Genomic DNA, 25539 nt, shown 5'->3' with positions numbered 1-25539 from the left:
GCACAACACACGATTATAATGCGTCCCACTCTATCTGGTGCGTATTGAAACGCTCCCCCAGAACGATCAAGTCACCTGAAGCGCACCTTGAGCAGCCCTATAGCATGCTCAATTATAGACCTGGTAGCGATGTGGCTGTTGTTATATCGATGTTGTTGCTCGGAGGTGGGGTTCCTCAGAGGTGTCATGAGCCATGTGTGCAGGGGGTAACCCTTGTCCCCGAAGAGCCAGCCCTTACGGGTGTTCGGTGCATGGAAGAGGGGTGAGATGTTGGACTCCCGGAGGATGAAAGAATTGTGGCAGCTGCCAGGGAATCTGGCGCACACGTGAAGGAATCTTTTGCGGTGGTCACAGATGAGCTGAGTGTTGATGGAGTGATAGCCCTTCCTGTTGATGAACAGTCCTGGCTCGTGTGGAGGTGCTCGTATTGCTATATGGGTGCAATCGATTACACCCTGCACCCGTGGGAAGCCAGCCACAGTGTGGAATCCCACTGCCCTCTCCGTCTGGCTGAGGTCATCCATGGGGAATTTGACGTATTGCGAGGCCCTGCGAAACAAGCTGTCGGTGACATGCCTTATGCACTTGTGTGCAGACGACTGAGAGACCCCGGTGATGTCCCCGGTGGCACCCTGGAATGATCCGGAGACGAAGAAGTTGAGGGCAGTGGTGACTTTGACAGCGACAGAAAAGGAGATGCTGCTTGGGCCAGCCGAGAGCAGCTCGGCATGAAGGAGGCTGCAGATGTCTGCGACTACCTGGCGACTGACTCTGAGCCTCTGTACGCACTGCTCCTCAGAGAGGTCCAGGAAGCTGAGCCTCGGTCTGTAGACCCTGTGGCGAGGGTAGTGCCTCCTGCGACGTCGCTATCTCTGATGTTGCCCTCCGTGCTGTTGTGCAGGTGCCTGTGGTGCAGCGCTGTGTTGTGGAGCTCCACGTGGTGGAGGTGGACGCTGTGCCTGGCGAGGCTGGTGATGTTGCTCGTCCTCGGCTGAAGTGATGAATGCAGCCATGGTGCCCCCCCATCCTGACAGTGTGAGTTTGAGGGGGTCGCAAAGTAGGTGAATGTGTTTGAACAGCAGAGTTTAGGGTATAAATTAAGAATTTTGAGTGAAAAGATAAAGGTGTTGCAGCCAAAACTTTGTCTGAAGTGACAGAGTGCTGAGCTGCAATAAATGAGGTTTTCTCCCCACATGTCAAATAATCCTTTGCATCTCCCACTGGCTGCTGACTGAAACACGTCTGCTCCAACAGGGAGTGTTTCCCACAGCACAGGAAATACACTGAGGATCCTTCAAAATTACTCCCCTGCCAAAATCTCCACTCAATGAGGTCTCTCAAGTACCTCAACTATCTAAATAACTGTGTAAATTATTATCCCGCCGGCTTTAATTGCCGGTGGGACTCCCGCATTCAGGAGCTGCGCACGCACCCGGACGCGTCACTGGGGAACCCGGAGGTCAGTGGGTTGGAGCCGGGCTCCGAACCCGCTCTGGGTTTCTGCCATTTTACGAGCCCCCCCGCCCCCAACGCACCCGCTCCGCCAGCGTGTTCAGTGATGAGAAGATGTACGTCATTGATAAGATTTAAATGCAGTGATGAGATGTACATTCAGAGATGAGGTGTAGGTTCAGTGATGAGATGTGTGTTCAGTGATGAGATGTGTGTTCAGTGATGAGATGTGTGTTCAGTGATGAGATGTGTGTTCAGTGATGAGATGTACATTCAGTGATGAGATGTGTGTTCAGTGATGAGATGTGTGTTCAGTGATGAGATGTACATTCAGTGATGAGATGTGTGTTCAGTGATGAGATGTACATTCAGTGATGAGATGTGTGTTCAGTGATGAGATGTACATTCAGTGATGAGATGTGTGTTCAGTGATGAGATGTACATTCAGTGATGAGATGTGTGTTCAGTGATGAGATGTGTGTTCAGTGATGAGATGTGTGTTCAGTGATGAGATGTACATTCAGTGATGAGATGTGTGTTCAGTGATGAGATGTACATTCAGTGATGAGATGTGTGTTCATTGATGAGATGTGTGTTCAGTGATGAGATGTACATTCAGTGATGAGATGTGTGTTCAGTGATGAGATGTACATTCAGTGATGAGATGTGTGTTCAGTGATGAACTCCCACCCTGACCCCAGCTGAGGTCTGGGTGAAGCCAGCACAGCCCAGAATTGATGTGGGGATGCTTGTGGCTTGCTTGATTCAGTTGCTTTCACCAGCTGCACCATCGGAGGTGGGGTGGAGGGGGTGTGAGGGGATGGGGCATGGGGGGATGGAGCGGGTGGGGGGAGGGGCTGTGTGGGGGGCGTGGGTTGGAGGGGTCCAGTGGGGGAGACGTGGGGGGGGCATGTGGTGTTGGGAGTGTGGGCGCAGGAGGCGAGGGGCAGCGTGGGGGTTGGTGGGGAGTGTAGTTGGGGGGAGTGGGAGGAGTGGGTGGGCTGCAGAGTGCATTCAAGCCTGGTTTCTCAGTTGAAAGCCTGTGTCCTATTTCAGCTGCTCCTTTGTGGGTATCTGCACAGTGGAACCCAGAACAGGACCGCAATTAGGGAAGGAAATCAATATTTAACCAATTCATGAGTCGTGAGACTGGAAGGAAATGGAGAACGAGCTGAAATAACCAGCACCAGCAAATTACGCTGAGGAAAGCCCTCGGCACGGTTCAAGTGCACAGTTGTTGCTATGGTTCCCTGGACGTTCATACAAAAACAAACCACACCTTTTGGTCGAAATCCAGCGAAATGTGGATGGGAAAGACTCATCAATAAGTTGCAGTCTTTCTTTCCCATTTGCTCTTCCAAAGGTGCTGCCTCTCGTTGAGGTTCTGGCCCAGGGTTCCCAGTCCCCCCTCCAGTACTTAACCCACTATTGAATTGTGATCGTTGACGGGCATTTCAACTGCAGGGTGCATCTCGGGAGGTTGGGGGTCACCCCAATCCAGCTCCCATCTAAATTCCAAACACGTACGCACATCCTGGCAGTGGTGGGCACTCAGCCGTCATGAGTCTGTAGGGGGAAGGGAGGGGAAAGGAGGCTGATATTCCCATGCCAGACCTCTACCCTTGCCCGGGCCCAGACCAGCTAATGCAGAGCACAGGCGAGTTAGCTGCTGGCTGGCTACATGTGCCGAGCCAGCGTTGGAGGCCTACACCCTTAAGCCTAACTTAACTGTAATTAATTTCACAGGAGAGTTGCGCTCCTGCGGGACCATCAGCCCCCGCCAGCTTTCCTTTAGCGGGACGTCCGGACAGAATTCAGGCCCAGTATGACCGGGCCTTCTGCAGGCCGAAGCCATTTCACCAGGCGATCTGTCAGCGTGCCAAATTGCAGATCAAGAACTCCAGCTGACTTGGAGGTCAAAGGGTGCGAGTTTTGAATGCAGACTCCAGTATCAACGTGTGCGACCAGGATGTACGAACAAGGAAACGACACGCCCCTCCCCCCCAACAATGGCTCAGCAACTTTACTCCATTTCAGGCCAGTGAGAAAATAGAGCCTCAGCCTACGCTGAAGTGATCTAAGGCGGGGCAGTGGTTGGAGTCTTACAACTGGCCTCAGCACGACATGGCCAGGGGAGAAAAATCATGAGCAACTCCTGCTAAAAGTATGTGTGTGTTGGATTAGCTAATAGTCATGGACAAGGCACTGGATCACATGCATGTACAAGGAGTTAGTGCCTTCAGGATGGAAAGAGAGAACATTGATTGATTTTTAATCTAAAAAAAATTATAAGAAAGACTTGCATTTCTATAGCACCTTTCACGACCTCAGGACGTCCCAAAGCACTTTACAACCAATGAAGTACTTTTGAAGTGTAGTTACTGTTGTAATGTAGGAAATGCGGCAGCCAATTTGCGCACAGCAAGATCCCACAAACAGCAATGATCAGATAATCTGTTTTAGTGATGTTGGTTGAGGGATAAATATTGGTTAGGACACTGGGGAGAACGCCCCTGCTCTACCTCAAATAGTGCTACGGGATGCCTGAGAAGGCAGACGCGACCTTGGGTTCACGTTTCATCCGAAAGATGGCACCTCCAACAGTGCAGCACACCTTCAGTACTGCGCTGGAATGTCAGCCTAGATTTTGTGCTCAGGTCCCGAGAGTAGGACTTGACCCCACCACCTTCTGACTCTGAGGGGAGAGTGTTACCCACTGAGCTTCGCTGACACATATCGGAAAAAGGGAGTGATTTTTGGGTTTACCCATATTCCACAGGCCAATAAGACTATCCCTTTCCAAAAAGTACCTCAGGAGTCACTGCCCCTTTCACTGAAACTCCAATTGCCCCCAGTTCAGAGACACTTCCCCCTCCAACTCCCCCCAGTTCACTGAGATATTCTGCTTCCTTAATGCTCCCAGCTCCGACCTAATACTGCTGTTTTGTTCTGGAAGTGGATGCTGTGGGACCACCTGGGGAAATGGCTTCAGCCTGCAGATGGCCTGGTGATACTGGGCCTGAATTCTGGCCGGCTTCCCCCCTTCAGGATTCCTGATTTATCCACAGGTCAGCAATTCCCACTTGTAGCGCAGAGTCCAGATCTGGAATGAAGAAACAGTTCCAGGTAGGAGTTGCAGCTGGGACCAGCAGGGAGAAAAGACATCAGTGAAAGGACTGCAGCAATCTCATGGCCACTTCCTTTGCAGATCAAAGGCCTGAATTCGTGCTCCAACAGAGTTAGCATCCAGGACATGAAAACAGTAGCATTTGCATTGACTGTGTACGCTGGCCGATGCAGCAGGCTCTGACCTACGCCTGTGGCTGTGGAGCAGGCTACTTCCCCTGGAGTTCCAGTTACTTTAACTCCAGGCTGGTCCCTGAGGTAGCGGTCCCTTTAACTCCAGGCTGGTCCCTGAGGTAGCGGTCCCTTTAACTCCAGGCTGGTCCCTGAGGTAGCGGTCCCTTTAACTCCAGGCTGGTCCCTGAGGTAGCGGTCCCTTTAACTCCAGGCTGGTCCCTGAGGTAGCGGTCCCTTTAACTCCAGGCTGGTCCCTGAGGTAGCGGTCCCTTTAACTCCAGGCTGGTCCCTGAGGTAGCGGTCCCTTTAACTCCAGGCTGGTCCCTGAGGTAGCGGTCCCTTTAACTCCAAGTCGTGTGCCGATTCAATATCCTGGTTCCATGGTAACAGCGGACTACAACTCCCGGCGTCCACTGCGCGGAGCGCGCTTGCGCAGTTTCGCTTGCCTGTAGGCCGCGGCTGAGGTGGGAGACGCACCGGCTGAGAGTTACCGCGGCGCTCACAGCGGATCAGGTAAACATGTTTCTCCGGGGCTTGGCGCTGTTTCTCACCGCAGTCTCGGCTGGGCCAGCTTCCGGGCTCGCTGAGGGAGCGATACAACCGGACCCGGGCCCCCGCGGGCCGACTGACCGGCCGGACCCGGGCCCCCGCGGGCTGCCTGTTACCGGCCGGACCCGGGCCCCCGCGGGCTGCCTGTTACCGGCCGGACCCGGGCCCCCGCGGGCTGCCTGTTACCGGCCGGACCCGGGCCCCCGCGGGCTGCCTGTTACCGGCCGGACCCGGGCCCCCGCGGGCTGCCTGTTACCGGCCGGACCCGGGCCCCCGCGGGCTGCCTGTTACCGGCCGGACCCGGGCCCCCGCGGGCTGCCTGTTACCGGCCGGACCCGGGCCCCCGCGGGCTGCCTGTTACCGGCCGGACCCGGGCCCCCGCGGGCTGCCTGTTACCGGTTTTTGCGGTGAACTCGCCATTCCAGTGGATTTGTGACCGCATTCGGGATCTGTTAACCGGCGGGGGAAGGGAGGGGGGGAGTGAGTGAGGGGTAAATACCCAGGGTGGGGAGTGAGTGAGGGGTAAATACCCAGGGTGGGGGGGGAGTGAGTGAGGGGTAAATACCCAGGGTGGGGGGGTGAGAGTGAGGGGTAAATACCCAGGGTGGGGGGGGAGTGAGTGAGGGGTAAATACCCAGGGTGGGGGGGTGAGAGTGAGGGGTAAATACCCAGGGTGGGGGGGGGAGTGAGTGAGGGGTAAATACCCAGGGTGGGGGAGTGAGTGAGGGGTAAATACCCAGGGTGGGGGGGGAGTGAGTGAGGGGTAAATACCCAGGGTGGGGGGGTGAGAGTGAGGGGTAAATACCCAGGGTGGGGGGGGGAGTGAGTGAGGGGTAAATACCCAGGGTGGGGGGGGTGAGAGTGAGGGGTAAATACCCAGGGTGGGGGGGGAGTGAGTGAGGGGTAAATACCCAGGGTGGGGGGGTGAGAGTGAGGGGTAAATACCCAGGGTGGGGGGGGTGAGAGTGAGGGGTAAATACCCAGGGTGGGGGGGTGAGAGTGAGGGGTAAATACCCAGGGTGGGGGGGGTGAGAGTGAGGGGTAAATACCCAGGGTGGGGGGGGTGAGAGTGAGGGGTAAATACCCAGGGTGGGGGGGTGAGAGTGAGGGGTAAATACCCAGGGTGGGGGGGGAGTGAGTGAGGGGTAAATACCCAGGGTGGGGGGGGAGTGAGTGAGGGGTAAATACCCAGGGTGGGGGGGGAGTGAGTGAGGGGTAAATACCCAGGGTGGGGGGGGGAGTGAGTGAGGGGTAAATACCCAGGGAGGGGGAGTGAGTGAGGGGTAAATACCCAGTGTGGGGGGGAGTGAGTGAGGGGTAAATACCCAGGGAGGGGGAGTGAGTGAGGGGTAAATACCCAGGGAGGGGGAGTGAGTGAGGGGTAAATACCCAGGAAGGGGGGAGTGAGTGAGGGGTAAATACCCAGGAAGGGGGGAGTGAGTGAGGGGTAAATACCCAGGAAGGGGGGAGTGAGTGAGGGGTAAATACCCAGGAAGGGGGGAGTGAGTGAGGGGTAAATACCCAGGAAGGGGGGAGTGAGTGAGGGGTAAATACCCAGGAAGGGGGGAGTGAGTGAGGGGTAAATACCCAGGGGTGGGGGGTGAGAGTGAGGGGTAAATACCCAGGGGTGAGAGTGAGGGGTAAATACCCAGGGTGGGGGGAGTGAGTGAGGGGTAAATACCCAGGGGGAATGAGAGTGAAGGGTAAATACCCAGGGGGAATGAGAGTGAAGGGTAAATACCCAGGGGGAATGAGAGTGAGGGGTAAATACCCAGGGGGAATGAGAGTGAGGGGTAAATACCCAGGGGGGAATGAGAGTGAGGGGTAAATACCCAGGGGGGAATGAGAGTGAGGGGTAAATACCCAGGGGGGAATGAGAGTGAGGGGTAAATACCCAGGGGGGAATGAGAGTGAGGGGTAAATACCCAGGGGGGAATGAGAGTGAGGGGTAAATACCCAGGGGGGAATGAGAGTGAGGGGTAAATACCCAGGGGGGAATGAGAGTGAGGGGTAAATACCTGGGGGGAATGAGAGTGAGGGGTAAATACCCAGGGGGGAATGAGAGTGAGGGGTAAATACCCAGGGGGGAATGAGAGTGAGGGGTAAATACCCAGGGGGGAATGAGAGTGAGGGGTAAATACCCAGGGGGGAATGAGAGTGAGGGGTAAATACCCAGGGGGGAATGAGAGTGAGGGGTAAATACCGGGGGGAATGAGAGTGAGGGGTAAATACCTGGGGGGAATGAGAGTGAGGGGTAAATACCTGGGGGGAATGAGAGTGAGGGGTAAATACCTGGGGGGAATGAGAGTGAGGGGTAAATATCTGGGGGGGGTTGAGAGTGAGGGGTGAAGACCCAGGGGGAGGGGTGGCGAGAGTGAGGGGTGAAGACCCAGGGGGAGGGGTGGCGAGAGTGAGGGTGGGAGGGGATGCGGTGAAGGATTTCTGTGGTAAATACCTGGGGTTGTGGGCTGTGTAAATACCCGGTGGTGGGTGGTGTTTGTGGTAAATTCCCGAGTGGTGGGGGGTGTGGTAAATACCCAGGGGTGGGGTGTTTGTGTGTTTGGTAGATTCCTGGGGGTGGGGGGTAAATACCTTGGGGTGTGTGTGGTAAATACACGGGTGTTTGTGTTGTGGGGGGTAGATATCGGGGTTGGGATGTTTGTGTGGGGTCAATATCCGGGGGTTGAGATGTATGTGTGTGGGGTAAATATCCAAGGGGGGATTGTGGGATTTGAGTGGTAAATACCCGGGGGTGGGGTCCCTTTGTGTGTGTTGTAAACGCCCGGGGGTGGGGGCCCTTTGTGTGTGTCGTAAACGCCCGGGGGTGGGGGCCCTTTGTGTGTGTCGTAAATGCCCGGGGATGGGGGCCCTTTGTGTGTGTCGTAAACGCCCGGGGGTGGGGGTCATTTGTGTGTGTCGTAAACGCCCGGGGGTGGGGGCCCTTTGTGTGTGTCGTAAACGCCCGGGTGGTGGGGGTCCCTTGTGTGTGTCGTAAACACCCGGGTGGTGGTGTGCTGTGTGTGTGTGTGGGAGGTAAATTCCCTGGGGTGGGGTGTGTTGGGGGGGTAAATACTCGAGGGTGGGGTGTTTGAGGGGTCAATACCCAGAGGAAGGCATAAATGCCCTGGGGTGGGTTTTTTTTTATTAGTTCATTGGATGTGGGCGTCGCTGGCGAGGCTAGGATTGAATGCCCATCCCTCATTGCCCTTGAGAAGGTGGTGGTGAGCCGCCTTCTTGAACCGCTGCAGTCCGTGTGGTGACGGTTCTCCCACAGTGCTGTTAGGAAGAGAGTTCCAGGATTTTGACCCAGCGACGATGAAGGAACGGCAATATATTTCCAAGTCGGGTTGGTGTGTGACTTGGAGGGGAACGTGCAGGTGGTGTTGTTCCCATGCGCCTGCTGCCCTTGTCCTTCTAGGTGGTAGAGGTTGCGGGTTTGGGAGGTGCTGTCGAAAAAGCCTTGGCGAGTTGCTGCAGTGCATCCTGTGGATGGTTTACACTGCAGCCACAGTGCGCCGGTGGTGAAGGGAGTGAATGTTTAGGGTGGTGGATGGGTTACCAGTCAAGCGGGCTGCTTTGTCCTGGATGGTCGAGCTTCTTAAGTGTTGTTGGAGCTGCACTCATCCAGGCAAGTGGGGAGTATTCCATCACACTCCTGACTTATGCCTTGTAGGTGGTGAAAATAATTTGGGGAGTCAGGAGGTGAGTCACTCGCCGCAGAATACCCAGCCTCTGACCTGCTCTTGTAGCCACAGTATTTATGTGACTGATCCAGATAAGTTTCTGGATGTTGATGGTAATGCCGTTGAATGTCAAGGGGAGGTGATTAGACACTCTCTTGTTGGAGATGGTCGTTGCCTGGCACTTGTCTGGCGCGAATGTTATTTGCCACTTATCAGCCCTAGCCTGGATGTTGTCCAGGTCTTGCTGCATGCGGACACGGACCACTTCATTATCTGAGGGGTTGCGAATGGAACTGAACACTGTGCAATCATCAGCGAACATCCCCATTTCTGAACTTATGATGGAGGGAAGGTCATTGATGAAGCAGCTGAAGATGGTTGGGCCTAGGACACTGTCCTGAGGAACTCCTGCAGCAATGTCCTGAGATGATTGGCCTCCAAAAGCCGCGACCATCTTCCTTTGTGCTAGCTATGACTCCAGCCACTGGGGAGTTTTCCCCCTGATTCCTATTGACTTCAATTTTACTAGGGCTCCTTGGTGCCACACTCAGTTAAATGCCGCCTTGATGTCAAGGGCAGTCGCACTCACCTCACCTCTGGAATTCAGCTCTTTTGTCCATGTTTGGACCAAGGCTGTAATGAGGTCTGGAGCCCAGTGGTCCTGGCGGAACCCAAACTGAGCATCGCTGAGCAGGTTATTGGTGAGTAAATGCCGCTTGATAGCACTGCCAATGACGCCTTCCATCACTTTGCTGATGATTGAGAGTAGACTGATGGGGTGGTAATTGGCCGGATTGGATTTGTCCAACTTTTTGTGGACAGGACATACCTGGGCAATTTTCCACATTGTCGGGTAGATGCCAGTGTTGTGACTGTACTGGATCAACTTGGCTCGAGGCGTGGCTAGTTCTGGAGCACAAGTCTTCAGCACTACAGCCAGGATGATGTCGGGACCCATAGCCTTTGCTGTATCCAGTGCACTCAGCCGTTTCTTGATATCACGTGGAGTGAATCGAATTGGCTGAAGACTGACTTCTGTGATGGTGGGGATATCGGGAGGAGGCAGAGATGGATCATCCACTCGGCACTTCTGGCTGTAGATGGTTGCAAACGCTTCAGCCTTGTCTTTTGCACTCACGTGCTGGACTCCGCCGTCATTGAGGATGGGGATGTTCACAGATCCTCCTCCTCCTGTTAGTTGTTTAATTGTCCACCGCCATTCATGACTGGATGTGGCAGGACTGCAGAGCTTTGATCTGATCCGTTGGTTGTGGAATTGCTTCGCTCTGTCTGTAGCACGTTGCTTCCGCTGTTTAGCATGCATGTAGTCCTGAGTTGTAGCTTCACCAGGTTGCCACCTCATTTTTAGGTACGCCTGGTGCTGCTCCTGGCATGCTCTTCTACACTCCTCATTGAACCAGGGTTGATCCCCTGGCTTGTTGGTAATGGTAGAGTGAGGAATATGCCGGGCCTTGAGGTTACAGATTGTGCTGGAATACAATTCTGCTGCTGCTGATGGCCCACAGTGCCTCATGGATGCCCATTTTTGAGTTGCTAGATCTGTTCTCTTTGCGTAAATAGCCAAGGTGTGGTGGGGGAATTTGAGAGGTAAATACCCGGGTGGTGGGGTGTGTGTGGGGCGGGGTAAATATCCGGGGGTGGGGAGGGTGTGTGGGATCAATACCAGGAGGAAGGCGTAAATGCCCGGGGGGATTGTATGTGTGAGGGGTAAATATCCAAGTGGTGTGGGGGATTTGTGAGGTAAATACCCGGGGGTGGAGTGCGTTGATAAATACCCAGGGGTGGGGGCCTGTGGAAATACCAAGGAGCTGGGTGTAAGTGGGGTAAATACCTGGGACTGTGTGTATGTGCGCGGGGTAAATACCCGGGGGTGGACGTGTGGGTGTGCACGGGGTAAATACCCGGGGGGTCGACGTGTGTGTGCGCGGGTAAATACCCGGGGGGTCGACGTGTGTGTGTGGTAAATACCCGGGGTGTGTGTGCAGGGTAAATACCCGGGGGGTGTGGGTGTGTGTGTGTGGTAAATACCCGGGGTGTGTGTGCGGGGTAAATACCCGGGGTGTGTGTGCGGGGTAAATACCTGTGGGGGGGTGTGCGGGGTAAATACCCGGGGGGTGGGTGGGTGGGTAGGTGTGTGTGTGCGGGGTAAATACCCGGGGGGTGGGTAGGTAGGTGTGTGTGTGCGGGGTAAATACCCGGGGGGTGGGTAGGTAGGTGTGTGTGTGCGGGGTAAATACCCGGGGGGTGGGTGTGTGTCGGCGGGGTAAATACCAGGGGGTGTGTGTGGGGTAAATACCCGGGGTGGGTGGTTGCGTGCGTGGGGTAAATACCCGGGGTGGGTGGTTGCGTGCGTGGGGTAAATACCCGGGGGGTGGGTGGGTAGGTGTGTGTGTGAGGGGTAAATACCCGGGGGGGGTGGGTGTGTGTCGGCGGGGTAAATACCAGGGGGTGGGTGTGTGTGGGGTAAATACCCGGGGTGGGTGGTTGCGCGCGTGGGGTAAATACCCGCGGGGTGGGCGTGCGAGCGCGGGGTGGGGGGGTGTGTGCGCGCGGGGTAAATACCCGCGGGGTGGAGCTGTGTGTCCGCGTGGGGTGTGCGCGCGCGGGGTAAATACCCGCGGGGTGGGGGTGCGTGCGGGGTAAATACCCGCGGGGTGGGGGTGCGTGCGGGGTAAATACCCGCGGGGTGGGGGTGCGTGCGGGGTAAATACCCGCGGGGTGGGGGTGCGTGCGCGGTAAATACCCGCGGGGTGGGGGTGCGTGCGGGGTAAATACCCGCGGGGTGGGGGGTGCGTGCGCGCGCAGGGTAAATACCCACGGGGTGGGGTGAATATCCCCGGCTGGGGTGTGGGTTTGAGGGGTTAATACCCAGGAGGAAGGCATAAATGCCTGGGAGTGGAGTGTATGTGTGAGGGTTAAATATCCAAGGGGTGCGTGGGATTTGTGAGGTAAATACCCAGGGGTGGGGGCTGTGTGTGGTAAATACCTGCGGTGGGAGGGGGGTGTGTATAGGCTAAACACCTGGGGTGGGGTGGGGTGGGAGTGTGAGGGGTAAGTACCTGTTCATGAGTGTGCGTGCTGCTATTCAAGGTGCCCTGACCAGAGCGATACTGTTTCAGCCTGACCACCCCTGACTTTACAGAGCTGGTTTGAAATATGTAATCAGCACTTTATTGAACATTCAGGGGGCGGCTGTCTGAATTATTGATTCATCTCTGTACTGGGGAACCTAGTGGGTGCCAACTTCACTCCTGATATAGTCCTCTGGGAGGGCTGGGCTGGTGAAGGGATGTTTTGGTATTTTTGCAATGACAGTGCATGTTAAGCTGTGTGTCAGGCATGTGTCCAAATGGTTCTCCTTTGTGGTTCAGATGTTCTGGATATGCGATAGAAGGGACTCCTGTGGTTCATGTGTGAGGTGGATATTGGGCAAACGAGGTAAGCGGTTGCAGGGAAGAAGGGTGGGCTACGGGCTAAACTGACATGTCATTGAGTACCCCAGAGTGGCATGTCTCTTTACCAAACCACCTGATGTTGGAACGGATATGTGGTCAGAAGCTCATCTCAGGGTCAAGTTGTTGTTGTTGTTGATGAAGCCTGGTAACTTGGACTTGGGTGCCTGGAACATAATGTATCTGGCACCAGTATTCTGAATATGTCCTTCTACCATACTGAAGGCTGATGACAGTCATACCCCTGAAGAGGAAACTGAGACTTGAAAAGACTGCTGCTGAATTGAACAAGAACGACAACAACTTGCATTTATATAGTGCCTTTAACATAGTAAAACGTCCTAAGGTGCATCACAGGAACAACATCAAACTAAATTTGACAACGAGCCACATGAGATATTAGGAGGAGGATGGAGAGGCGGAGAGGTTTAGGGAGGGAATTCCAGAGTTTAGGCCCTTGGGCAGCTGAAGGCACGGCCGCCAATGGTGGAGCGATTTAAAATCAGGACTATGCAAAAGGCCAGAATTGGAGGAATGCAGAGATCTCGATGGGTTGTAGGGCTGGAGGAGGTTAGAGATAGGGAGGGGCGAGGCCATGGAGGGATTTGAAAACAAGGATGAGAATGTTAAAATCGAGGCATTGCTGGACTGGGAGCCAACGTAGGTTAGCAAGCACAGGGGTGATGGGTTAACAGGACTTGGTGCGAGTTAGGATACGGGCGGCAGAGTTTTGGATGAGCTCAAGTTTACAGAGGGTGCAAGGTGGGAGGCCGGCCAGGAGAGCATTGGAATAGCCGAGTCTAGCGGTAACTAAGGCCTGGATGAGGGTTTCAGCAGATGAGCTGAGGCAGGGACGGAGACGCACGATGTTACGGAGGGGGAAATAGGCGGACTTGGTGATGGAGCGGATACGGGGTCGGAAGCTCAGAGGATTAAATAGGACGCCAAGGTTGTGGTTCAGCCTCAGACAGTGGCTAGGGAGAGGGATGGAGTTGGTGGCTAGGGACCGGAGTTTGTGGCGGGGACTGAAAACAGTGGCTTTGGTCTTCTCAATATTTAATTGGAGGATATTTCTGCTTGTCCATATTAGATTTCAAACAAGCTGTGTGACAAATCCGAGACAGTGGAGGGATCAAGGGAGGTGATGGTGAGGTAGAGCTGGGTGTTGTCAGTGAACGTGTGGAACCTGACGTCGTGGATGTAGATGAGAAACGGGGTCAAGGATCGATCCTTGGGGGACTTGAGGTAATGGGGCGGGATGAGAAGCCATTGCAGGATATTCTCTGGCTACAACTGGATGGTATCATAGGGTACAGCACAGGAGGAGGCCATTCGGCCTATCGTGCCTGTGCCAGCTTTTTGAAAGAGTTATCTAGTTAGTCCCATTCCCCTGCTCTTTCCTCATAGCCCTGTAAATTTTTACCCTTCAAGTATTTATCCAGTTCCCTTTTGAAAGTTATTATTGAATCTGCTTCCACCACCCTTTCAGGCAGCGCATTCCAGATCATAAAAACTCGCTGCATATATTAAAAAAAAGTTTCCTCATGCCACCTCTGGCTCTTTTGCTGATCACCTTAAATCTGTGTCCCCTGGTTACCGATCCTTCTGCTACTGGAAACAGTTTCTCATTTACTGTATCAAAACCCTTCCTGATTTTAAACACCTCTATCAAATCTCCCCTTAACCTTCGCTGTTCTAAGGAGAACAACCCCAGCTTCTCCAGTCTCTCCACATAACTGAAGACCCCCATCCTTGGTACCATTCTAGTAAATCTCCTCTGCACCCTCTAAAAGGCCTTGACATTCTTCCTAAAGTGCAGTGCCCAGAATTGAACACAACAGTCCAGCTGAGGCCTAACCAATGTTTTATAAAGGTTCATCATAACTTCCTTGCTTTTGTACTCTATGCCTCTATTAATAAATCCCAGGGTCCCATATGCTTTTTTAACAGCCTTCTCAACTTGTCCTGCCACCTTTTAAATATAAAATCAAAAGCAAAATACTGCGGAGGTTGGAAATCTGAAATAAAAACAGAAAATGCTGGAAATACTCAGCAAGTCAGGCAGTATCTGTGGAGAAAGAAACAGAGTTAATGTTTCAGGTCGATGACCCTTCGTCAGAACTGGAAGAAGTTGAAGATTAAAGTTTTTAAGCAAGTACAGAGCCAGGGAAAAGAAGGAAGGGAGGAAGAGGAGAGGAGGAAAGAACTAAAGGGAAGGTCTGATAGGGTGGAGGGTAGGAGTGATTAAATGACAAAATGGATGATGGTACAAGGCAAGGAGGGTGGGAATGGGACAGGTTAAGAAACAAAAGATGGGTCTGGAGGAGCTGTAAATGGCATCATTAGAACCATTACCAGCTCCTGCTGTCCAAAAAAATGAGAGCAGTGTTATGATCTGAAGTTATTGAAATCAATGGTCCAGAAGGTTGTAAAGTGCCTATTTGAAAAATGAGGTGCTGTTCCTTGAGGTAGGGCCACCTTCAAAGATTTGTGTATGTGCACCCCTGTTAAAATTGTACCATTTGGTTTATATTGCCCCTCATTCTTCCTACCCAAATGAATCACTTCGCACTTCTCTGCGTTAAATTTCATCTGCCATGTGTCTGCCCATTTCACCAGTCTGTCTATGTCCTCCTGAAGTCTGTTACTGTTCTCCACATTGTTTACTATATTTCAGAGCTTCGTGTCATCTGCAAACTTTGAAATTATACCCTCAACACCCATGTCCAAGTCATTAATATATATCAAAAAGAGCTGTGTTCCTAATACTGACCCCTGGGCATGCCACTGTACACTTCCGTCCAGACTGAAAAACAGCTGTTCACCACTACTCTCTGCTTTCTGTCCCTTAGCCAATTTTGTATCCAGGCTGCCACTGTCCCTTTAATCCCACGGACTTCAATTTTGCCAACAAGTCTATTATGTGCTACTTTATCAAATGTCTTTTGAAAGTCCATATATACATCAACCACACTACCCTCATCAACCCTCTCCGTTACTTCATCAAAGAACTCAATCAAGTTATTCAAACATGATTTTCCTTTAACAATCCCTGCTGGCTTTAATTTATTAGCCCATAGTTTTCCGAGTGCCAATTAATTTTGTCCCAGATTATTGTGTCTCAAAGTTTCCCCACCACCGACGTTAGGCTGACTGGCCTGCAGTTGCTGGGTTTATCACTCACCCCTTTTTTGAACAGGAGTGTGAAATTTGCAGTCCTCTGACACAGTCCCCATTTCTATGGAAGATTGTGGCCAGAGCCTCTGCAATTTCCACCCTTACTTCCTTCAGTAACCTAGAATGCATCCCATCTGGACCGGGTGACTTTTCTACTGAGTACTGCCAACATTTTACGTACTTCTTTATCTATTTTATCCTATCCAGTATCGCTACTACGATAGCAATAGCAGCATCCTCTTCTCTAGTGACGACTGATGCAAAGTATTAATTTAGTACCTCTGCCTCCACAAGAAGATCTCCTTTATAGGATAGATAGGACTGTAGTATATAGCCAAAACAGCAGTGGAAGCTATGTTTCATGTCTCCAGAGCTTTGTGACTACCATGGTTGAGTTGCCGATGCAGCGAGCTGCTTCATCTCTAACTGGTGGAACCACTATTCAGCGGGATTTGGCGTGTCCATGTTGTGGTTAGGAGGATTCTGGTATTGCACTTGCATGTCGTTTGCTGAGTTATGATGCACAACATGTTGCTTTGAGGACCTCCAAGTACCTGTTGTCCAACGAGCAAGGCTCAAACCCATGACCAACTGGTGGTTATTTTAGGTTAGGAGGAGGGATCAAGGTAGGGACTCTGAGGTTGAGGTGGCTTCAAGGTGACATGCCTGGTGATGGAAATTGGGAATCAAGTGGCAGACACGAGGGTCCGATACACGAGTCTGTAGTACTGGGGCACTGTGGTTGATCATTAAATCATCTTGGCTCCTGGAAGGATTCACCCGTCACTGGTTATTCCCATTCAGCTTCACATAAACCCTGCAAACTGATGCCCCGCCCGGGGGGAGGGGGCACGTTCGTTCCTGTCACCGCCTGGAATTGCAGGGGGCGTTCCCGTCTCCGCTGGAGTTTGGTGGGGGGGGGGGGGGGGGGGCGCTGCGTTCCCGTCTCCAGTCGGAGTGGGGATGGGCATTGCGTTCCCGTCTCCGGCCAGAGTCGGGGAGGGAGTTCCAGTCGGGGGTGGTGGCCGTCTCCGGCCGGAGTGTGGGGGCGGTCCCGCCTCCTTTTCAAAACCCCTCAACAATCCTATCCTCGCCTGTTACTACCCCAGCTCCAACTTGCCTTTCCTCTCCAAGGTCTTTGAGAATGTGTTGTCGCCTCCCAGCTCCGTGCCGTAACTCACTGTTTGAGTCCCTCCAGTCTGGCATTTAAATGTCTCTCAGCATTGAAACGAGCCTAAACAATCACATAACTTCCTCTGTGATTGTGATGCTTTACCCCACTCCTTGTCCTGTTCATTCTGAAGCAGTGTTTCTGATCCTGTATCTTATCATAAATGCTGCTTTCTGCCACCTGTGTCTCCGCCCCAGCCCCACTGTTGCCAAAACCTTCATCTGTACCTGCATCACTTTCATACTCAACACCATGAATTCCAACTTCTCCAAAACTTTACTCTGTGCAGTCTGTCCCGCTTGCTGATCACTCCCATCCTCACTGACTTGCATTGCTCCCTTGCCCCAAACACTTGCGTTCCTCTCACTCTGGCCTTTGTACCTCTCTTTTCCCCCATCATTAGCAGTAGAGCTTTCAGCTATCTGGTTCATGTTCTTAGAACTCCCTCCCAGAACCTCTCCACCTCGCTCTTCTTCAAAAAATCTTCTCAGAACCCCATCTCTTGGGCCAAGCCTTTGATCGCCCCATCTAACCCCTCTCCCTTCTGGGCTATTTTGTTTGTGCCTCTCTGTGAAGTTGAAATGCTCTTTTTGTTAAAGATGCTGTATAAGTTGTTGGTGTCCTAGCTGGGCAAGCAGTGAGAAACTTGCCAGTGTCCTTCTCTACTAAGTGGTTTGAAACATAAACATAGAAAATAGGAGCAGGAGTAGGCCCTTCGGGCCTGCTCCGCCATTCAAAATGATCATGTCTGATCGTCTAACTCAGTACCCTGCTCCTGCTTTTTCCCCAAATCCCTTGATCCCTTTAGCATTAAGAAATATATCTATCTCCTTCTTGAATACATCTAATGACTTGGCCTCCACTGCCTTCTGTGGTAGAGAATTCCACAGGTTCACCACCCTCTGAGTGAAGCAATTTCTCCTCATTTCGGTTCTAAATGGCATACCCCGTATCCTGAGACTGTGACCCCTGGTTCTGGACTCCCAGCCATCAGGAACATCCTCCCTGCATCTAGTCTGTCTAATCCTGTTAGAATTTTATATGTTTCGATGAGATCACCTCTCATTCTTCTAAACTCGAGTGAATATAGGCCTAGTCGACCCAAGCTCTCCTCATACGTCAGTCCTGCCATCCCAGGAATCAGTCTGGTGAACCTTCGTTGCACTCCCTCCATCGCAAGGACATCCTTCCTCAGATAAGGAGACCAAAACTGCACACAATACTCCAGATGTGGTCTCACCAAGGCCCTGTATAACTGCAGTAACACATCCCTGCTCCTGAACTCAAATCCTCTTGCAATGAAGGCCAACATACCATTGGCCTCCTAACTGCTTTCAGCGACTGGTGTACAAGGACACCCAGGTCTCATTGCACCTCCCCCTTTCCCAAGCTATCACCATTCAGATAATAATCTGCCTTTCTGTTTTTACAACCAAAGTGGATAACCTCACATTTATCCACATTATACTGCATCTGCCATGTTCTTGCCCACTCCAATGTTCCATATGAGTATTATCTAATCACATTTCCCTGTCTTTCCCTGTACCTTTCAACAGTTTTGCTTTAATGTGTTTAATTCTACCAAATGCCATCAATAATTCACCTTCAATAATCCCTGGTGGCATTGCATTGAGTTCTAATATTCCTTTGCTTGAAAAATGTTTCTTCTTAACCTTGCCCGTTTATGCATTTAATACTGATCTGAATTTATGTTCCCTTGTCACGGATTCACTGACCAATCAATCTTTATCCCCTCAATTCTTTTCAAACTTTGAACGCTGCTATTCAGTCCACCTTAACTTTCTCTGCTCCCAGTCAATAAAGCTCCAGTGTTTCAGTTCTGCTCTCATTCCTGGTATCATCCCGGGTATAGATACACACATCACTAAAAGTAGCGATGCAGGTTAATAAGGCCATTTAAAAAAAATGAAACCAAGCACTGGGGTTCATTTCTAGAGGGATAGAATTGAAAAGCAGAGAAGTTATGTTGAACGTGTATAGAACCTTGGTTAGACTACACTTGGAGTACCATGAACAGTTCTGGTCTCCATATTATAAAAAGGATATAGAGGCACTGGAAAGGGTGTAAAAAAGATTCATAAGGATGATACCAGAAAGGAGAAGATATACTTATCAGGAAAGATTGAACAGGCTGGGGCTCTTCTTTAGAAAAGAGAAGACTGAGGGGTGACCCGATAGAGATCTTTAAGATTATGAAAGGGTTTGATAGGGTAGACGTAGAGATGTTTCCACTTGCAGAAGAGACCAGAACTAGGGGCCATAAATGTAAGGTAGTCGCTAATAAATCCAGTAGGGAATTCAGGAGAAGCTTCTTTACCCAGAGAGTGGTGAGAATTGGAACTTGCGACCACAAGGAATAGTTGAGATGATTAGCATAGGTGCATTTAAGGGGAAGCTAGGTAAACACATGAGGGAGAAAGGAATCGAAGGGTATGTTGATAGGTTAGATGAAGTAGGGAGGGACGAAGCCTGTGTGGAGCATAAATACTGGCATGGACCCGTTGGGCCGAATGGCCTATTTGTGTGCTGTATCTTCTATGCGATCCTAGTAAACCTATGGTGCATCTTTTCCATGATTTCAATATCCTTTCTATATTGGGATGTCCAAAAGTTCACACAGCTCTCTAACACCAGCATAGCTAATGCCTTCTATAGATTCAACACCACTTCCTGCTTTGTATTCAGTTCCCCTACATTTAAAACTCACAATCTCATTTATCTTTTTAATAGCTTTGTCCACTTGTAATTTTGATTTTAATCTTGAAACAGTTTTGAAGAATCACCCTCTTCCTCCAGTGCATTGTAAATTATACTGTTTAGGGTATGTTTGTGTGTTTTTCTCCCAATGTCCATCCTGAACTGCATTTGCCACCCATCTGCCCACTCTTCTAACCTATCTTTTCTTCTGCAGTCTTCTGCATTCTCCGCCACATCTCCTAATTTGGTGCCGTGAGCAGGTTTTGATGAATGTCCAAATCATACTCCTGTATAGAGAATGATGGGTTCCATATCCCTGGGGCACTCCACTGGCTACATCTTGCCAGTCTGAAAATCATCCATTTTACCCCACTCTCTATCCTTCCCATCACTCTATCTTTAATGCCAATGGGCCTCAAACATTGCGCCGAGTCTCTATTTATATGTCAGGCTTGACTGTTCTTCTCAAATCTCTGTTGGCTGTTCCAAACCTTTCCAAGTGCTCACTAATGTTATCCCTTGCATTTTCTAGTAGTTTATCAGGTTTCCTATTGTTGATGTGAGGCTAACTGGTCTTCAGTTACCTGGGGAATCCCTTTGTACCGAGGAGTAACATTTGTCACTCTCCAGTCCTTTGCAGCTCCGGTTTCCAAAGGATTTTGGGTGGTATGATTAGTGCTCGTTCCGTCAGGACTCTACCTCAGTAGCGCTCATGTCCTGAGGCTTGGATTTACTGAAAGGTGTAACTCTGTGATACCGCTGCACACTCAGATTGATAGGTGCAGGATAACTGCAACCTAATATATTCAGCCTGAGTTCTGCTGACTTTTGTTCTCATTCGTTTGATCTTCACTCTTGTGTAACATGATTCACCAATTTTTGAATGTTCCCATCTGTACTGAACCAGGCTGTTCGCAAACTTGGCAATCCTATTTGACCCTGAGCTTCTTACCCCATATCCTCTCCAACACTAAGTCCACCTACTTTCACCTCCGTAGCATCACCCGTCTCCACCCCTGCCTCAGCCCATCTGCTGAAACAGGACACTTAGAAAATATCAACGGGATTAGACAAAGTCAACGTGGATTTATGAAAGGGAAATCATGTTGACAAACCTACTGGAGTTTTTTGAGTATGTAATTGATAGAATGGATAAGGGAGAACCAGTGGATGTGGTTTATTTGGATTTTCAGAAGGCCTTTGATAAAGTCCCACTTAAGAGGTTAGTGTGCAAAATTAAAGCACATGGGATTGGGGGTAATATACTGGCATGGATTGAAAATTGGTTAACAGACAGGAAACAGAGTAGGAATAAATGGGTCTTTTTAGGGGTGGCAGGCAGTGACTAGTGGGGTACCGCAGGGATCAGTGCTTGGGCCCCAGCTATTCACAATCTATATCAATGATTTGGATGAGGGAACCAAATGTAATATTTTCAAGTTTACTGATGACGCAAAACTAGGTGGGATTGTGAGTTGTGAGGAGGATGCAAAGAGGCTTCAAGGCGATTTAGACAAGTTGAGTGAGTGGGCAAATACATGGCAGATGCAGTATAATGTGGATAAATGTGAAGTTATTATTTAAATGGTGATAGATTGGGAAATGTTGATGTACAAAGGGACCTGGGTGTCCTTGTACACTATTCACTGAAAGCAAACATGCAAGCAGTTAGGAAGGCAAATGATATATTGGCCTTCATTGCAAGAGGATTTGAGTACAGGAGCAAGGATGTCTTACTGCAGTTATACACGGCCTTAGTGAGACCACACCTGGAGTATTGTGTGCAGTTTTGGTCTCCTTACCTAAGAAAGGATATACTTGCCAAAGAGGGAATGAAGCAAAGGTTCACCAGACTGATTCCTGGGATGGCAGGAATGTTGTATGAGGAGAGACTGGGTCGACTCGGACTGGGTCGACTCGGCCTGTGTTCACTCGCTTTTAGAAGAATGAAAGGGGATCTCATTGAAACATATAAAATTCTGACAGGGCTAGACAGACTGGATGCAGGGAGGATGTTTCCCCTGGCTGGGGGGTCCAGAACGAGGGGTCACAGTCTCAGGATATGGGATAGGACATTTAGGACTGAGAGGGAAGAAATTTCTCCTCATGAGGGTGGTGAATCTGTGGAATTCTCTACCACAGAAGGCTGTGGAGGCCAAGTCACTGAATATATTTAAGAAAGAGCTAGATAGGTTTCTGGACACAAAAGGCATCAAGGGGTATGCGGAGAGATCGGGAATATAGTATTGAGATAGAGGATCAGCCATGGTCATATTGAATGGCGGAGTAGGCTCGAAGGGCAGAATGGCTTAATCCTCCTATTTTCTATAAGACCATAAGAGATAGGAGCAGGAGTAGGCCATTCGGCCCCTCGAACTTGCTCCGCCATTCAGTGAGATCTTGGCTGATCTGATTTTTACCTCACTCAACTTTCCCGCCCTTTCCCCATATCCTTTGACTCCTTGCTGATCAAAAATTTGTCTAACTCAGCCTTGAATGTATTCAACGACTCAGCCTCCACAGCTTTTTGGGGTAAAGAATTCCAAAGATTCATGACCCTCTGGGAGAAGAAATTCCTCCTCATTTCCATCTTAAACAGGCAACCCCTTATTCTGAGACTATGCCCCCTAGTTTTAGATTCCCCCATGAGGGGTAACATCCTCTCAGCATCTACCCTATCGAGTCCCATCAGAATCTTGTATGTTTCAATAGGATCTCCTCTCATTCTTCTAAACTCCAATGAGTATAGACCCAACCTGTTCAATCTTTCCTCATAAAACAACCCTTCCATACCCGGAATCAACCTAGTGAACCTTCTCTGAACTGCCTCCAATGCAAGTATGTCCTTCCTTAAATAAGGGCACCAGAACTGTATGCAGTACTCCAGGTGTGGTCTCACCAGCACCTGTACAGTTGTAGCATGACTTCCCTGCTTTTATACTCCATCCCCCTAGAAATAAAGGCCAGAAACAAAGGGTTTGTATGAAAACCCTCATCCGTGCTTTTGTTACCTCCAGACTCAACTATTCCAATCGTCTCCTGGCCGGCCTCCCGTCTTCATCCCTCCGTAAACTTGAGCTCATCCAAAACTCTGCTGCTTGTATCTTAACTAAGCCAACCTACATTGGCTCCCAGAACAGCAACGCCTCGATTTTAAAATTCACATTCTTGTGTTCATATCCCTCAATGGCCTCGCCCCCTCCCTATCTTTAACCTCCTCCAGCCCTACAAGCTCCGAGATCTCTGTGCTGCTCCAATTTGGCCTCTTGTGCATCGCTGATTTCCATCGCTCCGCCTTTAGCTGCCTAGGCCCTAAGCTCTGGAATTCCTTCTCTAAATCTCTCTGCTACTCTCTGTCCTTTTAAGGTGCTCCTTGAAACCTACCCCTTTGACCAAGCTTTTGGTCACCTGTCCAAATATCTCGTTAATAAAAACAAAATGCTGGAGAAGCTCAGCAAGTCAGGCAGCATCTGTGGAGAAAGAAACAGAAACAGAGGTGACGTTTCAGGTTGAAGACCTTTTGTCAGAACTGGAAGATGTTAAAAGAGTTTTTGAGCAAGTACAGAGCCAGGGAAAGGGGGGAGGGAAGAACAAAAGGGAAGGTCTGTGATAGGGTGGAGGGCACGAGTGATGAAATAACAAAAGGGATGATGGTGCAGGGCAAGGAGGGTGGGAATGGGACAGGTTAAGAAACAAAAGATTGATCAGCAGCTGTAAATGGCAGCATCAGAACCATTACCAGCACCTGCTGACTGAAAAAAAATGTAAGGAATCTTACAACACCAGGTTATAGTCCAACAGTTTTATTTGAAACTCACAAGCTTTCGGAGGCTTTCTCCTTCGTCAGGTGAAGTGGTTCTGATCTGAAGCTATCGATGATCTGAGGACAGAAAAGGGAATTCAAAAGTCTTATACAGGCACATAAACAGTAAACGAATAGTCAGAGGAGGGAGGGGCCAATTAGGGACCATAAAGGAGATCCACTCAGAGGCAGAGGGGGTGGTCAAGGTACTAAATGAGTACTTTGCATCTGTCTTTACCAAGGAAGAAGATGCTGCCAGAGTCTCAGTAAAGGAAGATATAGTTGAGATACTGGATGGGCTAAAAATTGATAAAGGTACTTGAAAGTCTAGCGATACTTAAAAGTAGATAAGTCAGCCAGTCCGGATGGGATGCATCCGAGGTTGCTGAGGGAAGTAAGGGTGGAAATTGCGGAGGTACTGGCCATAATCTTCCAAACATCCATAGATACGGTGGTGCCAGAGGACTGGAGAATTTTTTCTTGTATTTGTTCATGGGATGTGGGCGTCGCTGGCAAGGCCAGCATTTATTGCCCATCCCTAATTGCCCTTAAGAAGGTGGTGGTGAACCACTGCAGTCCGTGTGGTGAAGGTTCTCCCACAGTGCTGTTAGGAAGGGAGTTCCAGGATTTTGACCAAGCGACGATGAAGGAACGGCGATATATTTCCAAGTTGGGATGGTGTGTGACTTGGAGGGGAACGTGCAGGTGGTGGTGTTCCCATGTACCTGCTGCCCATGTCCTTCTAGGTGGTAGAGGTCGTGGGTTTGGGAGGTGCTGTCGAGCAAGCCTTGGCAAGTTGCTGCACTGCATCCTGTAGATGGTACACACTGCAGCCATAGTGCGCCAGTGGTGAAGGGAGTGAATGTTTCAGGTGGTGGATGGGGTGCCAATCAAGCGGGCTGCTTTGTCCTGGATGATGTCGAGCTTCTTGAGTGTTGTTGGACCTGCACTCATCCAGGCAAGTGGAGAGTATTCCATCACACCCCTGACTTGTGCCTTGTAGATGTTGGAAAGGCTTTGGGGAGTCAGGAGGTGAGTCACTCGCCACAGAATACCCAGCCTCTGACCTGCTCTTGAAGCCACAGTATTTATATGCCTGGTCCAGTGAAGTTTCTGGTCAATGGTGAACCCCAGGATGTTGATGGTGGGGGATTCGGCGATGGTAATGCCGTTGAATGTCAAGGGGAGGTGGTTAGACACGCTCTTGTTGGAGTTGGTCATTGCCTGGCCCGAATGTTACTTGCCACTTATGAGCCCAAGCCTGGATGTTGTCCAGGTCTGCTGCATGTGGGCACGGACTGTTTCATTATCTGAGGGATTGCGAATGGAACTGAACACTGCAATCATCAGCGAACATCCCCATTTCTGACCTTATGATGGAGGGAAGGTCATTGATGAAGCAGCTGAAGATGGTTGGGCCTAGGACACTGCCCTGAGGAACTCCTGCAGCAATGTCCTGGGGCTGAGATGATTGGCCTCCAACAACCATTACCATCTTCCTTTGTGCTTGGTATGACTCCAGCCACTGGAGAGTTTTCCCCCTGATTCCCATTGACTTCAATTTTACTAGGTGCCACACTCTGTCAAATGCTGCCTTGATGTCAAGGACAGTCACTCTCACCTCACCTCTGGAATTCAGCTCTTTTGTCCATGTTTGGGCCAAGGCTGTAATGAGGCCTGGAGCCGAGTGGTCCTGGCGGAACCCAAACTGAGCATCAGTGAGCAGGTTATTGGTGAGTAAATGCCGCTTGATAGCACTGTCGACGACACCTTCCATCACTTTGCTGATGATTGAGAGTAGACTGATGGGGCGGTAATTGGCCGGATTTGTCCTTTTTGTGGACAGGATATACCTGGGCAATTTTCCACATTGTCGGGTAAATGCCAGTGTTGTAGCTGTACTGGAACAGCTTTGCTTGAGGCGCAGCTAGTTCTGGAGCACAAGTCTTCAGCACTACAGCCGGGAAGATGTTCCGGCCCATAGCCTTTGCTGTATCCAGTGCACTCAGCCATTTCTTGATATCACGTGGAGTGAATCGAATTGGCTGAAGACTGGCTTCTGTGATGGTGGGGATATCGGGAGGAGGCCAAGATGGATCATCCACTCGGCACTTCAGGCTGAAGATAGTTACAAACGCTTCAGCCTTGCCTTTTGCACTCACGTGCTGAACTCCTCCATCATTGAGGATGGGGATGTTTACAGATCCTCCTCCT

At 50.7% G+C, this 25539-nt stretch overlaps 1 protein-coding gene across 2 annotated transcripts in view; it reads left to right on the top strand.

The window, feature by feature from the left end:
* The first annotated feature begins 5167 nt into the window (after nucleotides 1-5167).
* Nucleotides 5168-25539, top strand: part of LOC137341939 (serine/threonine-protein phosphatase 4 catalytic subunit) — a 63733-nt gene continuing 43361 nt past the window's right edge. The window contains exon 1 of one of the 2 annotated variants that reach the window (XM_068005455.1): nucleotides 5168-5265. The gene's annotated coding sequence lies outside the window, so the exon portion shown is untranslated. Of the gene's footprint in view, nucleotides 5266-12382; nucleotides 12444-25539 lie in introns of those variants that run through there. The other variant, XM_068005456.1, reaches the window with a different exon arrangement.

Source organism: Heptranchias perlo, chromosome 25 (genome assembly GCF_035084215.1).
Source record: "Heptranchias perlo isolate sHepPer1 chromosome 25, sHepPer1.hap1, whole genome shotgun sequence".
NCBI lineage: Eukaryota > Metazoa > Chordata > Chondrichthyes > Hexanchiformes > Hexanchidae > Heptranchias > Heptranchias perlo.
Note: the sequence above shows the minus strand (reverse complement) of the source record. Positions and strands in the feature narration are given on the sequence as shown.